At 40.5% G+C, this 9,305-nt stretch overlaps 1 non-coding gene across 1 annotated transcript; it reads left to right on the forward strand.

Annotated features, from left to right (window-relative positions):
• The first annotated feature begins 3,455 nt into the window (after nucleotides 1–3,455).
• On the forward strand, nucleotides 3,456–3,528 carry Trnar-ucg. Its single transcript has one exon. It is a non-coding gene; the product is annotated as a tRNA-Arg (tRNA).
• Nucleotides 3,529–9,305: the final 5,777 nt, after the last annotated feature.

The raw sequence follows: 9,305 nt of genomic DNA on the forward strand, positions 1-9,305 counted from the left end.
ATAACAAAGTTCCTTATTAGAGCTCCCATGAAGACATAGCACAGATGTAACCGAACCTCTGGGCAACATTCAAAATACTCGAAAACCCCGGAGTATCTGACCAAATTACTGTAAAAATCGACGTCGATGAGAAATTCAAGGTCAACGAACAGCGTTGCTTCCCGAACGCCTCCTCGACGTCCGATAGGCGCCCGTCTAGCCCACCGCTAATCTCCCATATGATCCCGCTTCCTCGGGGCCGTAAACAAAATTCCCCATTTTTATTATGCCATCGCCTGTCGATATTCGGCACTCGTAAACCGTTCAGACGTACGTGCATGTGTTTGAGATGTTCCTTAATTATTGAGTTTTTGTCTCGAGTCGTAAAAATCGCGACCGTGTGTGGTCCGTGGAGTTATGGACGTTTTATTATGAGCATTCCCCGATACAGATCTCTGGAAATGAACTACGGGAGGGAGTGGGCAGATTGTCCTGCTGAACGGGACGTGGTTAGATCGGTAATCAGCTTGTTTGACTTGTTGTTTACAAGATTATAAAAATATGTCCCCTGAACGTCTCTCTGAAATCACGAAAAACACACACAGTAGGATAAACTCATTAAAATAAGACGCTTTTAAAAAGGATTAAGTTGGAAAATCCACCATTCCCCAATGTAAATGCTCTTCCATAAAATTTCAAGTACGGACCACTATTTTGAATTTGGCGACAGCAAAAACTGCACACCCTGTGCACTTCGTGTTTGACACGATATTTGAAATGTGGCTCTGCTGTGCCTAGATTTCGTGAATATGCTTTTTGTATCCGGGTAACATAAATGTAAATTTGTTCTCTATTTGTGATGTAACATTTTGAGATCATGGAGGGAATAACTGCCCTTGGGGGAGCTGCATGACGCGAACAAATGTTTAATTGACACAGAGACGATTCCAAATCACTTATGGTCACAGGGTATGCAATGCATATTGTAGAATATTCAAGCTATTTTAATCCTTTGGTCCATATTTTCGAAGAGCCCTACATGTGACTTTCGGAAAATACGAACCAAACGAATAAAATTAACAGCGGGTTCCATAAAACTTGGATTGTCCAATCAACGATTCAACAGTCACTCGCTTTCTAAAACGAAATGACTGTAATCTTTTCTGCACACCCTGTGCACTTCGTGTTTGACACAATATTTGAAATGTGGCTCTGCTGTGCCTAGGTTTCGTGAATATGCTTTTTGTATCCAGGTAACATAATTGGAGATTTGTTCTCTATTTGTGATGTATCATTTTGAGATCATGGAGTGAACAACTACCTTTGGGGGAGCTGCATGACGCGAACAAATGTCGAATTGAGGGACACACAGAGACGATTGCAAATCACTTATGGTCACAGGGTATGCAATGCATATTGTAAAAGATTCAAGCTATTTTATTCATTTGGTCCATATTTTCGAAGAGCCCTACATGTGACTTTCGGAAAATACGAACCAAACGAATGAAATTAACAGCGGGTTCCATAAAACTTTGATTGTCCAATCAACGATTTAACAGTCACTTGCTTTCTAAAACGAAATGACTGTAATCTTATTTGCACACCAGATACTGCACACCCTGTGCACTTCGTGTTTGACACAATATTTGAAATGAGGCTCTGCTGTGCCTAGATTCCGTGAATATGCTTTTTGTATCCAGGTAACATAATTGGAGATTTGTTCTCTAATTGTGATGTATCATTTTGAGATCATGGAGGGAACAACTACCTTTGGGGGAGCTGCATGACGCGAACAAATGTCGAATTGAGGGACACACAGAGACGATTGCAAATCACTTATGGCTACAGGGTATGCAATGCATATTGTAAAGGATTCAAGCTATTTGATTCATTTGGTCCATATTTTCGAAGAGCCCTACATGTGACTTTCGGAAAATACGAACCAAACGAATAAAATTAACAGCGGGTTCCATAAAACTTTGATTGTCCAATCAACGATTTAACAGTCACTCGCTTTCTAAAACGAAATGGCTGTAATCTTATCATTTCTGAACATATTGAAGAAGTATCAATTGTGAATAATTGAATGGACGTATGAACGTCATAATTTGAGAATGATATTCTGAATGATCACGACCCAATTATCGATTGAAAACAAATCGACGTCTATTCGTCAATCAAGCGTTGATTCCCCGATCAAGCTTTATGAAACTTATATCTTGAAGGATAATGGTCTCAAAGATATTGATAACTAGTTTAAACTAGACGACAACCATAACGTTTATGTGGAAAAACGTTGAACTATACCTCCCACCGGCAAATTCTGAATTTCCCGAATCCGATTCGGGTCGTGAATGGAAAAAGTCGAATTTCAAACGCTGAATGCGGCACTTGTTCACGTAACTGAATAAACAGACATTCCTTCTGCATGATAAAACGCGGGAATTGTAAATCCAATACCCCGGTATTGCTCATTTTCATCTCCTTTGTCGGAAATGCCACATGTTCCGATGGCGCCCCAGATTCCAAACATGTGTGCGCGGATATGCGTTATTAGTGTAATATAGTTTGTCTATAAATATGGTCCCCAACGATGGTTATTAAATAATGATGGCGAATGCGGAGCGCTTCCATCGGGAGTTCGTTAACCACTGAAATACACAGTGTAAACTCTAGAAATACCCACCGATACTCGTAAATATTGTAGTGTTTTAACGAAGAATTATAAGCTTATAGGGAATGCCGAGCAATATTAGAAGCTATTCTTTCAACCTAAACCACCCTTGAGTGACCATATCACAAAACAGCTATGAAGCAGAAATGTATCCTGAATTCCTTGTTTAGTCACATAGATATCTCATGGAGAGCGCAAATATAGAGCAGCTATAAAACAGCTAAGCCCTTATATGTGCATCAATCAAGGATCGTTACTGAGTTGGTACATTTATCATCCTGCAAATATTTGTTCCATAAAAGCTCTTTTGTTGATACCTTTGAGTGATGTAACGAAAAATGTGCTACTTAGCTGGAAATTAGCAGAATGATATGGATACAGAACAGGCACAGTCACATCCAAAATAGCGCACCAGACATAATAAGATTTGATCTCCGAAGAAAACATAGCAGAAATGTAACTGGTCAACTGAAGAGACTTTAAAGACGGTTTAATAATCCTGAAAAATTGTGAAAAATTACATGTGCGAAGAATTGAAAAATTTGTGAAAAATATTCACATGATTTCAATAATGGGAAAAGCAGAACTTATAATCTGGACTTTTGTATGATTAAAAAGTAATATCGTGCCCTATATCCATATTATCATTTTCTCTTGTCACAACTCAAAACGATCTCAAGTTCCAATTTTTCTAGTGAAATGAATGTTCGTTGTTGAAAACTGGGTTATTGGCTTTGGATTATCGATTTTGCTGGCAACCATTGATACGTCAGGAGCATTATATCTGCCTACTCTGCCAACAGACCGTGTGGCCTAATGGATAAGGCGTCGGACTTCGGATCCGAAGATTGCAGGTTCGAGTCCTGTCACGGTCGAAAAACTTTTTTGAGTTAGGCATTGTTATATGAAACGAAAAATAATGAACTTCTGATAAGGGACCTTTATGGAGAGAATGAATATTACTATTTCTGTATCCAAACAGGGTATTTCTACATTTATGGTGACATTTGAGGGTATTTTGATGTCATTGTTACGTTCTAAAGACGCTGTGTACTATTCGACAATTATTCAAAGGTAGATACAGACTGTCATAGATCTTGTGTAGAAGTGGTAGATCTTGGGCTTCAACTTCTTGGTCTTTCTGTCACGGTTCCAGTTTCTCGACATCAATGAACGAGCTATAAAACTAAGCTTGCACTGAGTTCACGTCTAGGCAACATGGTGAAACAAATTTTGAAATTATGAGCCAAACTTGATTGTAAGAACCTATATATTTAGAAACTGAAACGACAAGAACTGAAACTGAAAAAGTTATGAAAGAAAGATAAAATTCAGATTCGGATATAAGAAAGTGAACATTTCATTTCTTATAAATTGATATTTGGTGGACAAATGAGTCAAAGACTTTGACTCTACAAATATTTTTACAGTTAAGTGTTGAGGTCAAAAGAAACACTTTTTTCCTTTATCATTTTTCCAGAATCGGCTCGGTTTTAAAGATACAGGCTGTTGGAAAATCATGAAAAATGATTTTTTTTTGTTCTATCTCACACACGGTTTTATCGAATGTATTTTTCGAAATATAGTTTTTCATTGGTTTGATGAATCTTTTTCGAACACAAGATATCACCCATTATGAGCATTACGTACCATAAAAATACCAAAAATTCAAAGAACCCAACTCTTGGAACTAAGTTGGAGGCTATCAAATGAATATTTGAACGTTTTGTATAATAAATTAAAATATCTGCGGCATTCGGAAAATTGGGTACTTTGGCTGAATGCTACTATGTTTAAAAGATCCACAGATATTTAGTGTCGCAGATTAAGCCAGTTATTCTGAAGGTAATTCAGTTTTTTCAGGGGTGGCACAGCTCATTATGAAAACTTAAAATAGCTATATCTTTTTACCAGGGCGGAATCGGAAAAAATGGTAAGGAAGAAAAGTGTTTCTTTTGACCTCAAGAATCTACTGTTGAAATATATGTATCGGCGAAAGATTCACCCTAAATATACATTGAGAATTTTGGTGCTGGGACTCTCTGGCCTCCACTGACGAGCCGCCCACGATAAAAAAGCTCGCTGAAATGACGTCAGGAAATTCCAGCGCCGATAAAACATAGGTAAGTGACGCTCGAACCTATTACGCCGTCCGCACACATAAATAACAGCTCCTGTATCGGCCCTCGAAGCTATCGAAAATCGGGCGCGACTCAACGCGGCCATAAGTCGAAAACAAACGCCGATTAAACGGCCCTACAACGGCACGTACCCGCCAATTGACTCGTTAAGCGGCGTTCGAAAATTGAAACATCGACGGACGTAATTATCGCCCCGGGCGCCGCGGACGCCCGCCGCCCGGGCGCGACCGGTTATCGGAACTCGCTTCCCCGAACGAATTGTCCGTTATTTATCGCCCACGCGGGCCGTCGCGATCCGGAACAGATATTTGTTGTTGAGTTGAGTTTAATTGATTCGACTGGATTTTATAGCGTTTTGCCGGTAAACCGGGGGGGCTGTAGGGGGTAGTTTTACGATCGCGCCGATAGGAATTTAAATTTCGATACTGTGGAGTGTTTGGCGGTATGGCGCGAGGTGACAAACGGCCTGTAGGTCTGTTTGTAACAGGGATAATGCGTAATATATCGGCATTAACGAATTGAATGAGCAAAACACCCATCAGCGATCATTTATTGTTTTGGCTGATCCTGAAGGGAGGTCCATGAAGTGTTAACAAACTGTCTTTGAAGAGGACAAAGCGGGCGTTAAAATTGGCACAAATGGAAAATCCAAATCAATGGAAGAAAGATTCAAGCAATATTACTGCAAAAGAGAAGATTGAGGATGGAAGAAAACCTTGAAGTTGATGGAGAAGAGGTTGAATGGAAAAATGAAGCAACATACCTAGAAGTGACGCTTGACAGAGGATTTACATGGAAAAACCACATCAAATATGCAGTTGATAAAACAAAAGCCGCAATGAGTAGACTTTATCCACTCATAGGCAGAAGAAGTCATATGAATAAGAACATCAAGTTGACGATGATTGAAACTATCGCGCGACCACAACTCACTTATGGATCGGCGGCATGGGGCTTCGCAGATAAGACCCACATCAAGAGAATACAGGCCACTAAGAATAAACTCCTTAGAATGGCAATGGACGAACCCTGGTTTGTTAGGAACAAACAAATCTACAAGGACTTGGAATGGGAACCAGTTACAGAATTTATGAAGAGAAAGGCGGAAAGGATATTCGACAAAGCCAAACAACATCCAAATGAGGATCTACGAAGATTAGTCGACTACGATCCAACGGAAGAAGCTAGAAGGTCAAGAAGCTATCACCGAAGACCGAGAGATCAGTTGAGGATTTAAATGTAACCAAAGAAGAGCTTAACCTATAAAAGCTATAGGCACCATACAACTAACAACACGACTATGATCGTGTGAGAGTCCAGAAACCATTAGAGTCAACTGGTTAATAGGCAAAATGCCAGGAACCTATGAAGAAGCAGTTAAGGGTTTTTAGTGGGTCTCGAGCTCAGAGAGTGAGAATCCCCACACTGTTCCCCCTCAGGAGAGGGTGTGTTCGTCTGTTTTGCAGATTTTCCCTCTGCTACACCAAAAAAAAAAAAATTAGCACGGAACGTTTTTTTTTTTTTAAATTAGAGACAGATCATTCGAAATGTTCTCCATCGCTAGCTACTACAATTTTCCACCTCCCTTCGTCTTTTTAGACGATCCAAGCTGCCAACCAATTTTCGATTGGCAAGTGTTTTAGGCTCATCGTTTCCCTTGACTCTCTAGAACTCAGAAGAAAACCTTGTCATTCTTGCTTTCTTCATTTACTCCGAACATCGCTACTCAGACATCATCATCATTCATTGCTGTATCCCATTACCGAGAATAAACCAACAAAAGGATTGACTTTCTTTCATTATGTCCATATGCTGCTTTCATCTTCGACTATTCCTTATCCATCTAACCTCATCATCTGCTTGACACCTCTTCCTGTTGACTGAATTCCTGTGCCTATCATCTCTGGTTTTACACTTGTTGTATATTTTCGACTTGCACGTAGTACATAGTAGGTTGTTCCAAATCAATTCATTCAATGCTGTATCCCGTAACCGCGAAGAAACCCTAATTTTCTAGGGCTACTTGCGACTATGTGCCCTTCTGTGACTGAAGAGACCCAGTCGCGATTTACAGATCCTTCCACACTCCGGGCATGGATAGTCATCAACCAGATCTGGCCACCGCTTTATTCTTCTCGAGTCTCCATTAGAACTGTGTACCAAAGACCTCCACTGTGACCTGTCTAACGCTAGTTGTTCCCAGTTATGATTGGCATTAACTAAATTTAGGGATTGATGTAGTGTATCCTTAAACCGCTTATACTGTCTACATGGTTTCCGAGCTTCCTCTGCGAATTCACCATACAGAGCAAGTCTTGTGTCTTGCATCCTCAGAATGTGGCCGCTCCATCTGAGTCGGGCTCTCGTTACTTGTGAGTCTCAATTGTTTCACAACTCGTGCGCTGCAAGATTCTACATTTGAAACTTTGTGAAACCATCTGATGTGCATTATTTGTCTTAGATGACGTTGTTGCGTTTGTTCAAGCTGTTTAATATGTCTCCTGTAGGGCGTCCTGCTTTCGCTCCCGTAAAGAAGCATTGGGAGGACGACTGCTCTGTAAACAGCTGTCTTGGTCTTCAGATGGAGGTCGTGATTTTGAAATACTCTGTGCTTAAGCTTCCAGAATGCCCGTGATGCCGAATTGATACGATTGTGTATTTCCGTGTCCAGGTAAGCCCTAGCATTCAAGAAGCTTGTCAAGTGTTTGAACTGCTCGACCTGTTCCAGAGTTTCATTCTCCAGGCTGATACGTGTTTGCAGGCTTTCTGGCGGACTAACCAGGATTTTGGTTTTGTTAATATTGAGTCTAAGGCCCAAAGCTTCGTATATATGTTTATAGGTGTCCAACATTATCTGTAGATCCTCTGAGCTGCTAGCGATAAGTGCGCAGTCGTCTGCACATTGTTCCTTTGTACGATTTTTTGCTCTGAGGCGCTGCAGGTTAAACAGCCCTCCATCAAATCTGAATCTCCACTTAGTAAATCAGTGCTGGAACCACGAAAACACCCCGGAAACCCAATCGGAAAACGACCCTTAGCGCCGAACGCAGTTCGGGTTACCCGGAAAATTGATAAGGGTTGAAATTGAATCGACAGGAAAAATTGGGAGGAAAAATAATGCGGTCGCCGGGGGCAATTGACCCCGACCGAAGCCCCTGAATAAGGAAATCGGTGTATGAGAGGGTCGTGAAATATCTACGCAGTTTGCCGCCCCGTTGAGCGAGGCGTCCCCTATTTTTAACCTTTCTTAGGAAAATCGACACGTCTCGTTTGTCGAAAGGCTTTATTGGTGTACCTTTCATCCCTTTCCTATTATTCTCATTCTGAGCCGATTGTTGCACTGAAGGATCTACCAGTTGATCTACCCCCTTTGCAACTGAGCCTTGTATGTCCAAGACGGTAGCGTCTCTTATAAAATTTGATAAACTTGATAGTACTAATCGAGAGGAATTTATATCACCATCTAAATGGAAGATGATGTCAGTTCCTATCAACTGAATATACAGGGTGAGTCTACCATGTTTGATCTGTCTATAAAAATAGCAATTTTAGGCAAGGAAATCGAGTAATGAGATAACTATTTTATTTTTGTGCCTCTTCGAGGCAAGCCACTTTTTTCGACAAATTAAATGGTTATGATGGTTTTAACTAGAGGTCATATCTTGAATATTGTTCGAGATAAATTAGTGGAATTGTCTTTCAACAACACTTTCAGTGAATTAGTTTTTGAAGATTTCATCTCCACTTTCCTGATTTTTCTCCTGGAGATGAGCTGTTAATCGCTCGAAACATGTTGAGGATATATTGAAAATCACCTAAGTAATTCTATCTGGAATAGTGGCGAAACGAAGGTTCTTGTAGAAACGTGAGAAATAATCGACCAAAACGAGGTTATCATGGAAGACCATCCAACTACCCATCAAACACGTCACCATATTTCGGCCTTCCTTTTTTTTTGGTGTAGCAGGGGGAAAATCTGCAAATCAGACGAACCACCCTCTCCCGTCGGGGAACAAGTGTGGGGTTTCTCACTCTCCTGAGCTCGAGACCCAATAAAAACCCTTAACTGCTTCTTGAATTTTGGTTCCGGGCATTTGCCTATAAACCGTTCATATCTTAGTCGGTTTTCTTCTCGCACACTATCGTGCTGGGATTTATGTGCTTATCCTCTATCGGATTAACACTTTATTGAATTCTTCAATAAGTTTCTGTTGTTATTTTAATCTCTTTTTAATTGATCTCTTGGTCTCCTTCGGTATATTCGCATTCTTTTCTTGTCTTCCTCTGGGTCGTAGTCCACTAGTCTCCTGAGTTCTTGATTCGGATGGTTTTTCGCTGTTTCGAATAATTTCTCTGCTTTTCTGTTCATGAATTCCGTTATGGTTTCCCATTTTAGGTCCCTATATATTTGTCTATTCCTGACAAACCAAGGTGCATCTATTGCACATCGAAGCAGCTTGTTTTCAGTGGCCTGAATTCTTTTGATGTGACTCTTTGCCGCGAAGCCCCAG

Source organism: Coccinella septempunctata, chromosome 9, assembly GCF_907165205.1.
Source record: "Coccinella septempunctata chromosome 9, icCocSept1.1, whole genome shotgun sequence".
Lineage (NCBI taxonomy): Eukaryota > Metazoa > Arthropoda > Insecta > Coleoptera > Coccinellidae > Coccinella > Coccinella septempunctata.